This window comes from Triticum aestivum, chromosome 5B (assembly GCF_018294505.1).
Source record: "Triticum aestivum cultivar Chinese Spring chromosome 5B, IWGSC CS RefSeq v2.1, whole genome shotgun sequence".
NCBI lineage: Eukaryota > Viridiplantae > Streptophyta > Magnoliopsida > Poales > Poaceae > Triticum > Triticum aestivum.
This window is the reverse complement of record NC_057807.1, coordinates 278,079,464-278,092,895: the sequence shown is the minus strand read 5'-3', so window position 1 is coordinate 278,092,895 and position 13,432 is coordinate 278,079,464.

Below are 13,432 nucleotides of genomic sequence, written 5' to 3'. Positions count from 1 at the left end.
GGTTATGGGCCCACCATGTGGGTTAAAGTAGGAAGGGCGGTGACGTCTTGCACGATCATGTAAGCGAGGCATGTCAGGGGATAGCCTATTAGTTATGTCGGCAACAACATCGGTACCAAGGGCGAGGGACGAAAAGAACCACTTTCCTGCTCGTTGAAAACGAGGCGGGCCAATAGGCAAAGTTCTCGTCCATCGGTGGTTACCGGAATGTCATCAACAAAAGTAACACGGTCTTACTGACAGAATTGTACACAAGGGGTCTACATAAGCAGGGAATTAATACTGCTTAGACCAAAATGATCACCAGAAAGGTTAAACCAAATAATGGAAAGGGAAATATGATTATCAGATATTTCAGGGGTATATCCTCCCCAAATGATAAGCAGAGAATGATATCCATGACAAGATATAATGTAGAAAACCCTTTAGGTAAGGGGAGAAAAATTTCATGATATTATCCATACAACGGTGTTTGGATAGTTGAGCAAGAAACAATTAGCATTGGGCTTCAAATGCTCTTGTTGAAGAACGGAGTACCATAGACGTGCTTCGAGATAGCGTTGACATGGTCAACAGGTGAAAATTAGACTTGGGAACCAAAAAGGGTCCATCAGGATCAACTGGTAGAATAAGTCTTACCATTTCTCATGGAAGAATAGATAACCTTGCTAAAAAGTAAAACTATAACATTAGGTCCTCCTGCCAGGTGTGCTAGGCATGACACCTTATCGGTTTAAAGACCAATGTTATAACTCTTGGAAATATGTTCCAACCATCATATCTGACAAGCTTCAAATCTGAATGGTGTCAGGACACCTCATACTCACGATGCTTGAGTAGAAAAGGTGCGATACAAATTGACGAGATGACATCAAAGATTCTCGGGAAATGAACTATGGAAGCAAGTTCCAAAACAAGAGTTCATCATTTAACCAAGGAGAGGACGAGGAGGTGGCTGATGGACTCAGCGACAAGTCCTCAAGATTTCCAAAAGGATGGATTTCCACAACTATGTGAATAAGGAGATAACATTTGCCAGATCAGATGACATAATGAGGTATGCTCGAGGAAAACATACACAATTAAACATTGGTTGAAAGGTGCACCCGAAATATGGGGTTAGGTAGCATGATCAATGTTAAAATGGTGATTCCATAACCAATAGTCTAAGAATGAACTATCGACCATTAACTTCAAAGCAATAGTTTTGAATTCACACGTCATAGCTCAATTGTCGGTATTCCGGTTTAAAAAAAACAGGGGGACCAAGGAAGAATGGTGACGGTGAGAAGTATCATCACACCGAGAATTTCTAAGAGGTGGAGCAATCCCCACAACATTCTCGACATAAAAGACAGTAATAATTTAAGGCAGAACACAACACTAGCTGGAGAGCTGGTTGTATTCATAATGTGGACAAGTTCGCAATGAAAGGAAGTCAAGGGTGTTGTCGATGATAATAAAAATCATCAAGGGCAAGGAGGGTATTTCTCATCATGAACACAATTAACATCTCAAAAGAAGTCAAAGTTTTGAAGGTGATCCGATACATTTGCCGGGAGATTTCGAGAGGATACAATCAAACAACAACGGTAACAAGCAAGGGAATGACGAAGTGGCAAGTTATAGGATCAATATATAAGATGCAAGCTCGGAACCAAAGTTGCCTTTCAAGACAAGCAACATGATGTTGAAAGCTCGATGTAAGTCGTGCTCACACACTGAAGAATTCGTGCACCAGAGAAGGACGAGGTAGCACAGTTAACGATAGCAAGACCAGGATGCAGCCGATAGTCTAGGAATGATCAGATTGAGTTCAGAATTTCCTAGTAAAATACTAGGGGTATTTGATTTGTAGTGCGGAATAATTTCACTAGTCGGTGTCCTCGGTTGACAACAACCCAGAACCCGTGGAAAATTGGAATCGGCGAGAATAATAGTTGATGAAGAACTCATAAGAAGTTATGCAGTTCCAAGATAATCTCGAGATACCAGGGGGTAATACTCGAAGACGGATCAAAGTAGAGGTTGGACTGGGGTATTGATCCGCAGAAGACAAATGTTTAAACTTGCCCGAGAAATGGGAACAAAGAAGAACAATATGGTCGAAACCATAGCTACAAGGGGCCCAATTTAATAACACCGAAAAAAATTTACTCGAATGAGTAAATATTTGGCAAGAAGCTTCCATGATAAGTTCCACATCGGGTCCATGGGCATGAACGTAGAGTTCAAGGTCGACTCCCACTTCTCCAATGCATAACATTTCATTCACTTCCCATTTTCGAAGAAGTTGTAGTGTTGAAATTTTATCTGGCAAAATACCAGAAGAGTATGACTCGTGAAAATTTTCGAGTCGACACACGTTAAGGAAAGCATAGGTTTAACCCATCGGGGTATCGTGGAAACATATACTACAAAGTTCACAAGTAAATAACTCAAGCTCAAATTAGAGCATGGTTGAGAAAGCAGAGGATACAATTTACCAAGGCATTATGTATCATGGGAATAACTCACCAGGTGAATGAATATGAAGGACACTGTTGGATAACAATCCAACAATGGATCGGGTGATCCACAACGGAGCTGATGTGAGTATTGGTACTCCATCAGAGGAAGAAAAAATGCACGAGCATCATATTATAGAACATCGGAATAATTCGATGCTTAGATAACAAAGGAATTACGATTTCCAAAACAAAGGATCAGAAGCAGTCGCTCTGATCAAGGATGGATAAGTCGGATAGACCAGAGGCACAATTGGCGACAAATAGTTTGGTCGAGAACCAGCTCATGTTCAAAAATGATGTCTGAGTCGGAAAGATAATTTAGAAGGGTTGATAGATGATTGTGTGCATTCGCACACATATTGAATCAATAGGATCAAAATGACGGTGTCAAAAGATACTAGTGAATATTGCCAGATATATGGGAAGCATCCATAATGCTAGTAGACAAGTATTTGCAGAGCAATAAAGCTGCTAAGGATTTTCGGAGGATTGAATAGTATTTCAAAGACTTTTGTGAAACACCTGAACAACTGGGATGAGCGGATACTCGAAAGGTGCGAGAAATTATTCTTAGGGGTATTCAGGTGGCAAAGAACTGAAAGGCAGTGACACAAACGGTTCTTGGAACAATAGAGAGAATTTCAAGGTATCTTGTAGTAACAAGATCAACGGGCAATGATTATACGATGGCAAGTGTATGTAGTTATCCATAGGGATTTATCAGTGGCGGGGAATTGCAAAAGCAACGGGCACAAAGTCTCGAGAGGATATCAGAGAGTATCTTCGAAATCTTCTGGTGCAGTCGGCGATCATCTTGACTGAAGGGGCTCTCCGGGGGAAAGTGTTTTCGAGAACCTAAAGTTAGATTTTAGTAAAATTCATTTAACCCGAATAGAAGAGAGATCAGAGTCCCAGAGTAAAGACGAGGAATAAAAGATCCTAATACAACCCAATGGCGACGTGGGCCCATGGGCCGCACAGCCATGTTAGTAAAAGTTTTGCCATGACTAGACTCAACTTCGGCCAAGGAGTTTGGAAGGGGGATTCCTACAGGCAGTCGGCTCTGATACCAACTTGTGACGCCCCCGATTCAATCGTACACTAATCATGCACGCAAACGTGTACGATCAAGATCAGGGACTCACGGGAAGATATCACAACACAACTCTAAAACATAAATAAGTCATACAAGCATCATAATACAAGCAAGGGGCCTCGAGGGCTCGAATACAAGTGCTCGATCATAGACGAGTCAGCGGAAGCAACAATATCTGAGTACAGACATAAGTTAAACAAGTTTGCCTTAAGAAGGCTAGCACAAACTGGGATACAGATCGAAAGAGGCGCAAGCCTCCTGCCTGGGATCCTCCTAACTACTCCTGGTCGTCGTCAGCGGGCTGCCCGTAGTAGGAGACGTCGTCGACGGTGGCGTCTGGCTCCTGGACTCCAGCATCTGGTTGCGACAACCAGAAAGAAATAAAAGGGGGAAAAAGGGGGGAGAAAGCAACCGTGAGTACTCATCCAAAGTACTCGCAAGCAAGGAGCTACAGTACATATGCATGGGTATATGTGTAAAGGGCCATATCAGTGGACTGAACTGCAGAATGCCAGAATAAGAGGGGGATAACTAATCCTGTCGAAGACTACGCTTCTGGCAGCCTCCGTCTTGCAGCATGTAGAAGAGAGTAGACTGAAGTCCTCCAAGTAGCATCGCCAAGTAGCATCTCCAAGTAGCATCTCCAAGTAGCATCTCCAGTAGCATCGCATAGCATAATCCTACCCGGCGATCCTCCCCTCGTCGCCCTGTGGAAAAGCGATCACCGGGTTGTCTGTGGAACTTGGAAGGGTGTGTTTTATTAAGTATCCGGTTCTAGTTGTCATAAGGTCAAGGTACAACTCCGGGTCGTCCTTTTACCAAGGGACACGGCTATTCGAATAGATAAACTTCCCTGCAGGGGTGCACCACATAACCCAACACGCTCGATCCCATTTGGCCGGACACACTTTCCTGGGTCATGCCCGGCCTCGGAAGATCAACACGTCGCAGCCCCACCTAGGCACAACAGAGAGGTCAACACGCCGGTCTAAATCCTATGCGCGCAGGGGTCCGGGCCCATCGCCCATTGCACACCTGCACGTTGCGAGGGCGGCCGGAAGCAGACCTAGCCTCCCTTATACAAGAGTAGGCGTTCCAGTCCAATCCGGCGCGCGCCGCTCCGTCGCTGACGTCAAGAAGGCTTCGGCTGATACCACGATGTCGGTATACCCATAACTACTCCCACGTAGATGGTTAGTGCGTATAGACCAAATGGCCAGACTCAGATCAAATACCAAGATCTCGTTAAGCGTGTTATTATGAAGCAACCGCGGACGCCGACCAGGGCCAGGCCGACCTCTCGCCTAGGTGGTCTCAACCTGCCCTGTCGCTCCGCCACAAAGATCCACACAGAGGGCCGTCGGACAAAGGTCCTTTCAGCCCCCAATCCGTGAATCACTTGCGGGTACTCTTCGAGCGGACCCGACTTTAGTCACCATCTGTAGTATGTATATATGTATAGTATATACCCGTGATCACCTCCCGAGTGATCACGGCCCAATAGTATAGCAAGGCAGACTGACAAGAATGTAGGGCCAATGATGATAAACTAGCATCATATACTAAGCATTTAGGATTGCGGGTAAGGTATCAATGACTGTAGCAACAATGACAGGCTATGCAACAGAATAGGAGTAACCGAACAGTAACATGCTACACTACTCTAATGCAAGCAGTATAGAGAAGAATAGGCGATATCTGGTGATCAAGGGGGGGGGGGCTTGCCTGGTTGCTCTGGCAAGAAGGAGGGGTCGTCAACTCCGTAGTCGAACTGGGCAGCAGCAACGTCGGTCTCGTAGTCTATCGGAGAGAAGAGGGGGAAGAAACAATGAATACCATGCAAACAGATGCATATCGATGCATGACAGGACAAGTAATGATGCTAGGTGTGCCCAATCGCGGTAGTAGGTGATACCGACGAAGGGGGAAAACATCCGGGAAAGTATTCCCGGTGTTCCGCATTTTCGGACCGGTGAACCGGAGGGGGAAAATTGCGTGTTCGGTATGCTAATCGTGTGTGGCGGACGAACGAGCCGCGTAACCGGATTCGTCTCGTCGTTCTGAGCAACTTTCATGTACAAAGTTTTTTCATCTGAGCTACGGTTTATTTTATATGATTTTCTAAAGCTTTAGACATTTATGAAATTTAAATTAATTCGAAAATTAAAAGGGAAAAGTCTATGGATACCCAGAAGTGTACCCAGCCAGAGGCTGACTGGTGGGCCTGGTCAACTACTGACTCAGTAGTTGACTAGTCAACTTTGACTAGTCAAAGGGCTGACCAGGGTCCACCCATCATTGAACTAGTTAGTATCAGATTGATTTTATTATTTTGTTAGCTTAATTAGTAGGTGGGGCCCAGTGGTCAGTGACAGTGGCTAAACAAATGTAAGTAACTAATTTATAACTAACCTAATTAGTAGGGGCCACATGGCAATGGGCTATTACATCTAATCTAGCGCGCACACACTGATACACAGCGCCGGCCAAGGCATAGCCAGCCACCGTAGCTGGGCACGCACGCTCGCGTGAGGCGGCCATGGCCAGGCGCTTGGTGTGGGAGGGGCCAGGAGGGCGCGACCTCGCTTGGACGGAGGCGGCGCAGGCCATGTGCGTGCGTGCAGCGGCGCGGGGTGCCGGCGCGGCGAGGTAGAGGCGGCTGGGTGCGGGCGAAGCGGCGACAGCAGGCAGGGTGCGCGGCGAGGCAAGCGGTGGCCGGCGCGGGCTAGCAGTGGGCGCGGCCGAGCATGCAGCGGCTAGCAAGGGCAACGACGGCACAAAGAGCAGCAGTAGCAAGCCGGCAACAGCAGCGGCAGTAGGAGTACGCACACACGCGTGCGTACGCAGAGCTTCGGGGTGGCGATGACGAGCTCAAGGCGGTGGCTACAATGACGAATCGAGGCAGAAAAATAGGGGGATTCGGGGAGGGCCTCACTGTGAGCGCGATGGCGTGGTCGGGGAGGCCGGGGAGGTCCCGGTGGCGTAGATCGACGACGACGACGGCAGCTGTGGTTGGGGAAGAAGGCCGATGGCGACGTCTCGAGGCGCTCCGGCTCGACCTAGCGCTTGCATACGGTGCAGAAGAGGACGGCGGTGCTTCTCGACTTCCTCCCGATCGCCGGGGAGGCTTGTGGCCACGAGCACGGTGACGGCACGGCGATGGCGTTCGGGCGACAGAGGAGGGAAGAGAGCGAGCGAGGAGGAGGGGAATGGATAGGGTTCGTCGAGGGGGGCGCGGGGACGGCCTTATCCGCCTCGGCGGTACTGTAGCGACCCGAGGAGGCGAGTGGGTGCGGTGGAGACGGCGACCGGCCTCGGGCACGTGCGCGTAGAGGACAGCGAGCGAGGGCGAACACGAGGTTGAGGGTGACCGTGGTGGGCTGGGTGGCCGGTCGGGCCTGCTGGGCCAAAGCCCGGTGAGGGGGGGGGGGTTCTTCCATTTCTATTTTTTGTTCTTTGTTAGTTTTGTTTTCTGTTTTTATATTTTCTTTTCTTTTTTTATTTGTAGTTTTTTTTAATTTTAGTTTTATAGAAATATACAAGTAGTACCTAAATTAGTGTTACAAAATACCCCAATGCCACAAAGAGTTTGGTGACAAAATAAAATAGTTTAGTAATTTATTAATTGTAAAAGGCATTTAATTAATTGTTTTTGCTACTGTTTAAATCCTTATAGTTCATTTAAGCATTTTATAAAAGCTTGGTTTCTCCACCATAATTTCTTACGATTTATTTAAAACAACCCGAACATTTTATTTTTAATTTTTTGAAAACTTTTATTGTTTGACTTCAATCCAAATTTGAATTTGAATCGTTTTGAATTAACGCGAGATTAGGAACAGTAACCGTAGTGACGTGGCCTCATTAACAGAGGTTTACTGTAGCTTAATTATCCGGGCGTCACAATTTCGTCATAAGAGTGCGCCACCGACCATCCTACTCGCTGCCATCGTCGACGAGGCCAAGCTTTGGGTGACCGCCGGTGCAAAGAAATTAGGGTATATTTTTGCGGGCGAGTAATTGTCATGCCGTACCTGTGGGTGTGTTGTAAAACTCTAAACTCTATTCTCTCCTTGTTTAATAGATGAGGCTTTTGCCTCCGTTTTAAAAAAGACACTTCAACTACTACTTATTCAAACTACTAGATAATAATCTAACAAAAAGGTGAGCAACACGAACCAAAAAATATAGTACATTGTAACAACGTTTTTGTTTTGTTTTGAGAATTTGTAACAATGTGGTTGATCGATGGAAGAACAACTAAATTACATGCGCCCACGTAGTACTATGTTTGCACAGCCAGGCTGCTACATCTCCACGACCACGGCTGACAACAGCGCTGTCTTCGCACCGGCGTTTTGCACGCGCGGCTCGGCCAAAAGGGTGAGCGCGAGGCAGACGACGGCCGGGGTGCATGCCAGCACGAGGCCAACGGGCACCATCCACAGCCGGCTGTTGGACGGGTGGAACGCCACGGACCACCACGCAAGCAGCAACGCGCCGGTCACCGCGGCGGCCACCATGCACGTGTCCACGGCAACTGAGGCCGCCTCGCGGGACACCGCTAGCCGTTGCTGCTCCCCGTGGAAGAGGTGGCGGACGGAGCCGGGGCGGGTCGGGGCCGGGCGGAGTTGCGGCGGACGGGGCGGCGGCGTGCGCTGCGGCCACGGCCGGATCCACGGCGGGTGGGCAGCGGGGCGGCGTGGAAACAGCGGCAGGGGGCGTGGCGGGGCCGGATCTGACGCGGGCGGCATGCGGCGGGGCGGCGGCAGGTTGTGGAGGCGGCGGGGCGGGGGCGGCGGATGGGCGGGAAAGAAAATGAAGTGGCGGTTGGACGTTCGCGGGCGGCGGCTGGTTTTGGACTAGATGCACCTCGTGATGTAAATTTGCACCGCGAGGTGTTGCATTTACATCACGAGGAGGCCGCGGTCCAATTTTTTTAACATATAAACCGTCTGTTGGAGCTGCGTTTTTGATCTTAGACGGTCCAAAAGTTAGTTACTTTTACATTTGGACCATCTATTGAAGATGCTCTAAGTGATTCCAACCTAGCAACGCTGTCTCACATTGAAAATGACCTTCGTCCTTGTAGTTGTAGAGTACGTGTACTCATAGCATCTATAGTCGGACTTTGCAAATCGTACCCCTCAAATATCCACGGATAGTGACCTATCAAGCCTTAAATTTGCTCCTCTGCATCCGAGTCTCTTATATTTCACCCCTATATCCATACAAACAATGCAAAGTAAACCTACATACAACGACACGCTAGCTACAATTCGTCGTCGGAGATGTCCACGACGTCGGTGCCGGGCGCGTTGGAGGGTTCGGGCTCCTCCTCATGCATGTACGCGAGCATCTCGTTGACTTCCGCGGCGTGCTCCGCCTTCATCTCCTGCCGACGAAGGCGTCTGGCCTCCGCATCCGACTCTGAGTGGAGGAAATCGAGCATTGCATGCTGCTCCGCCTGCAGATCCGCGTCCCCAACATCCCCCACATCCTCCTCCTCCTCCGGATCCACCGCATCTGGAGGTAGCCCCGCGGTGATCCAGGCTTCGCACCTTGCCCGGATATGCTCAAGGAGCTGCAACCGGCGTTCCGGCGTTAGATATGGGTAGCTCCCTATCAGTCGGCGTAGGGGCATGACTACTAGTGATGGCGGACGGTGAGTGGAAAGTGGCGGCGACGGCGGATGGGAGGGCGGAAATGTGGACGGGTAGGGTTTCGGTGCCTACGGATGGCTTAAAAAGCTGGGCTAGGCACTACGCAGCCCGCCATAGCGGCGCCACGTGGTGCCATCGGTTCGACAAAGGAGACGAGCGTCGGACCGCCGGATTTTCAGTGTTTTCCTGTAGGACCCTATCGCCAGTCCGAGGTGGCGGACGTGCCCGAGCGCCCCATATCTGGCTTAGATTTGAACTGGATATATGAGGGGTGCCGGTCAACCCGGGCGTTTGAGACCCGTTTGAGAAGTCTGTTCGGGTCGCTTTTTCGTGACAGGTCAATGACCGGACCGTCCAGACATTTAAGCCGGATTTGGGGTGATCGGTTGTAGATGCTCTCACATTGTTTTCATCCGGACACCGGTTCTCACATTTGAGCAACTACTCGTGACTAGATTGGTACAATGATTAAACAAATCAAGAAACTTGCATAAAAAAAAGATATTTTGCAAAAAAAAGACGTTGTAGTTGTTTTATCACGTGTCTAGAGGTGGACGTTCGGTCTCCCTGCTTAATTCGGCTTGTCTATTCGGGTTCCTCGAATTTTGGTTTCTAGTATAAATTAACAGCCGAAACAACAACACTAAAATTGTAACCGAGTATTATTAACCGGAGTTTATCGGTTTGGTTTGTTCCTTCAACCAGAGAACCAAAATACGTGTGGACCATCATAAGTAAAAGCAACATCAAGTACTAGAGATTTGTTATACTATGTACATACATAGCTGTCAATCTTCTAAAAAAAGAGCGAACCAACGTATGATTGGATGGTTAGAGGGGCAGTTGTATCCCAGCCCACCAGGGTTCAAGATGCCGGCTTAGTCTCTCGGAGGTGCTCATAGGGGTAGGATGTGCGTGTGTGCGTTCATAAGAATGAGTGTATGCGCGTATGTATGAGTGCTTGCGTCTGTACTGAGTTAAAGAATCATCTAAAAAAAGATATACCTGTCAATCAGTAGTTGCATGTAATTGAGATCATATATACATGTAATTCCTATAATCAATGCGTTGGTATTTGCATTTTTACTTGAATGTGCGTGTAAGGTATGTGCTAATTACTTCAAGGACCTATACACTTTGTGCTTGCATGAATCGTTATACAATGGTCGAAGCACAACACAATAGCTAGTCAACGCCTTCACTTCCAGTAACTTTATTTGTGATAGCCAAACTGGAATTCTCCTCGGAATGGATGCAGCACACCGCTGCGGAGATAACACATTTCACATACTTTCTCCACCTTGTTGTTTCCACATGCACATGCCCTCCTCAGACTAGAATGCAGAGATAGTTGTATTGCTATGCTCAAAGATGAAACAGGACAAGAACACCATGATCATCAAGCCAAAGCTGCCATCCTATTCAGGGCATTCAAAGACAGAGTGGGTACCAGCTCCCCCACAGACAACCCTCTTCAACTGGATAATATTCTGCAATCTTTGGGAGATCTATCTGAATTGGAAGCCCCTTTCACCAAGGAAGAAATTGATAATGTTGTTACGTAGATGCCCTCTGATAAGTCACCAGGTCAAGATGGTTTTAATGCAGCATTCCTCAAACATTGTTGGGATATCATTGCCACTGATTTTTACAAACTCATCCATGATTTTCATTCTAGTAATGTTAATATCCAAAGCATCAACTACTTCTTCATAACCTTGATCCCCAAAGTTGATGCTGCCACTAGCCCTACAGACTTCAGGCCTATCTCCCTCATGAACTGCACTCCTAAGATCATCACCAAGCTACTGGCAAACAGGCTCCAAAAAGTTATCCTCAGAATGGTCCACACCAACCAATATGGTTTTCTGAACAACAGATGCATTCAAGACTGTCTTGCTTGGTCATATGAGTATATTCATCAATGCTTTCAAAGCAAAACAGAGTTTGTTTTACTGAAACTGGACTTTGAGAAAGCATTTGATATGTTAAACCATGATACCATCATACAAATTATGCAGGGAAAAGGCTTTGTACCCAAATGGATTCAATGGATCAAAATGATCTATGGGATTGGCCTTTCCTCTGTGCTTCTTAATGGAGTACTAGGAAAACATTTTTGTGTAAAAAAGGTGTCAGACAAGGAGATCCACTCTCACCTCTCATATTTGTGATTGCTGCTGATGTCTTACAAACCATGATGAATGAAGCCATGCTAAACAACCTGATTCAGACACCACTTGTTCATCAATCTTGCACTGATCATCCCATAATTCAATATGCAGATGACACCATCCTGGTTGCCAAGGCTGACAGAAGACAACTTGAGCACGTCAAAAACCTCTTGCTTCACTATGCTGCTTACACAGGTCTCAAAGCCAACTATTCCAAATCAACCCTCATTGTCGTCAACACACCCATGGACAAGATGACTGAACTGTCTCACCTTTTGGGCTGCAAAATGGGAACACTTCCACATAAATATCTGGGCTACCACTATGTTACACCAAACCAAGGGTTGAGGATTTTATGCCTATGTTGAAGAGAATTGATAATAGGCTACTTGGGTGCTCCACCTTACTATCCACTGGAGACAAGCTTACCCTCATCAAGTCAGTTTTTTCAAGTATGCCTATTTTCTTCATGTGCACTCTATGGATTGCCAAGACAGTAGTCAAGCAAATAAACTCATATTTCATGAATTGCTTCTAGAAAAAGTTTGGTGCACAAGAAAGAGGATGAGTATTGATTTCATGGAACAAAGTATGCCAATCTAAAGCACAAGGTGGTCTGGGTGTCTTGGATATCCACTCTCATAATCAAGCCTTACTCATGAAATTCCTACATAAGTTCTTCAACAAAGATAACATCCCCTGGGTAAAGATCATTTGGGAAACACATTACCAGGACAACCTCCAGGGTGAAAAAAATGGTGGGATCCTTTTGGTGGAAAGCAATTCTTAAAACTCTGCCCACATTCAAGCAACATGCCATTTGCAAGCCAGGCAAGGGGGCACTGCTTTATTCTGGTATGACAAATGGATGGGAGAACCTATGCAACACAAATTCCCTGAACTTTTCTCCTTTGTCATAAACAAAGAGATCACACTGAGGCAAGCCCAAGAACAATAGGTGTTTAGTTGGCTATCCACAAACCCCTTTCCCAGCAAGCTTTCAACCAATTTAACTTCCTCCAAAATCAGATTCTCAGTAGACCACAGACAGATGGACTTATCCCTGGACCACCCCACAATACTCATCCATGAAGATGTACACGATCATATGTGGGAAGACAGAAGCTCGCACCATCTTTAAACAACTATGGAAAACGGCCTGTAGACTCAGGCACAAGATTTTCTTCTAGCTCCTATTGCATGAGAGAGTTAGCACAAGGAATTTACTGCAAGGCAGGAACATGTTCTTAGCCGATTACAATTGTGCTCTATGTGCTGATTCAACAGAGGAGACTCTTATCCATCTTTTCTGGAATTTCCCATTCCCACTCAGCTGTTGGACAAACCTGCTCATAATAATACCGACCACGATCAAGCTACCCAAAGACATTGCGATGGAGATCATAATAATGGGCTGTTGGAGTACTTGGATGGTTAGAAATGATAAAATCTTCAGATCTGCACCGCCACACATATACTCTTGGAAATACTATCTCAAGGAAGGGCTACAGAATGTCAAGCTCAGAGCAAAGCAAGCCAAAGTAGTACAGATCGAAAATTGGATAGAACCGAACCTATAATTTGATCCAATGTTGCCTAGAGCTGGTATTGGGTGATTCACCCCATGTACTATTTTTTTTGTAAATATACCTTTATATTTATGAAAATACAATTGTTATACAGTCATAGGTAAAAAAAAATCAAAATGACGGTAACACGACCTGCAAACATGATAATGACAACTCACTGGATTGGTACATTGATCTAAAAAACCAAGGAACTTTCACGGGAAAAGGATGTTTTGCAGAAAAAAAGACCTTGTAGTTGTTTTATCATGTGTTTAGAGGTGGACGTTCGGTTTACATACTTAATTCGACTCGTCTATTTGGGTTCCTTGAATTTTGGTTTCTAGTATAAAATACTCCTTCCGTTCCTAAATATAAGTCATTGTACAGATTCCACTATGAACTACATCCGAAGCAAAATGAA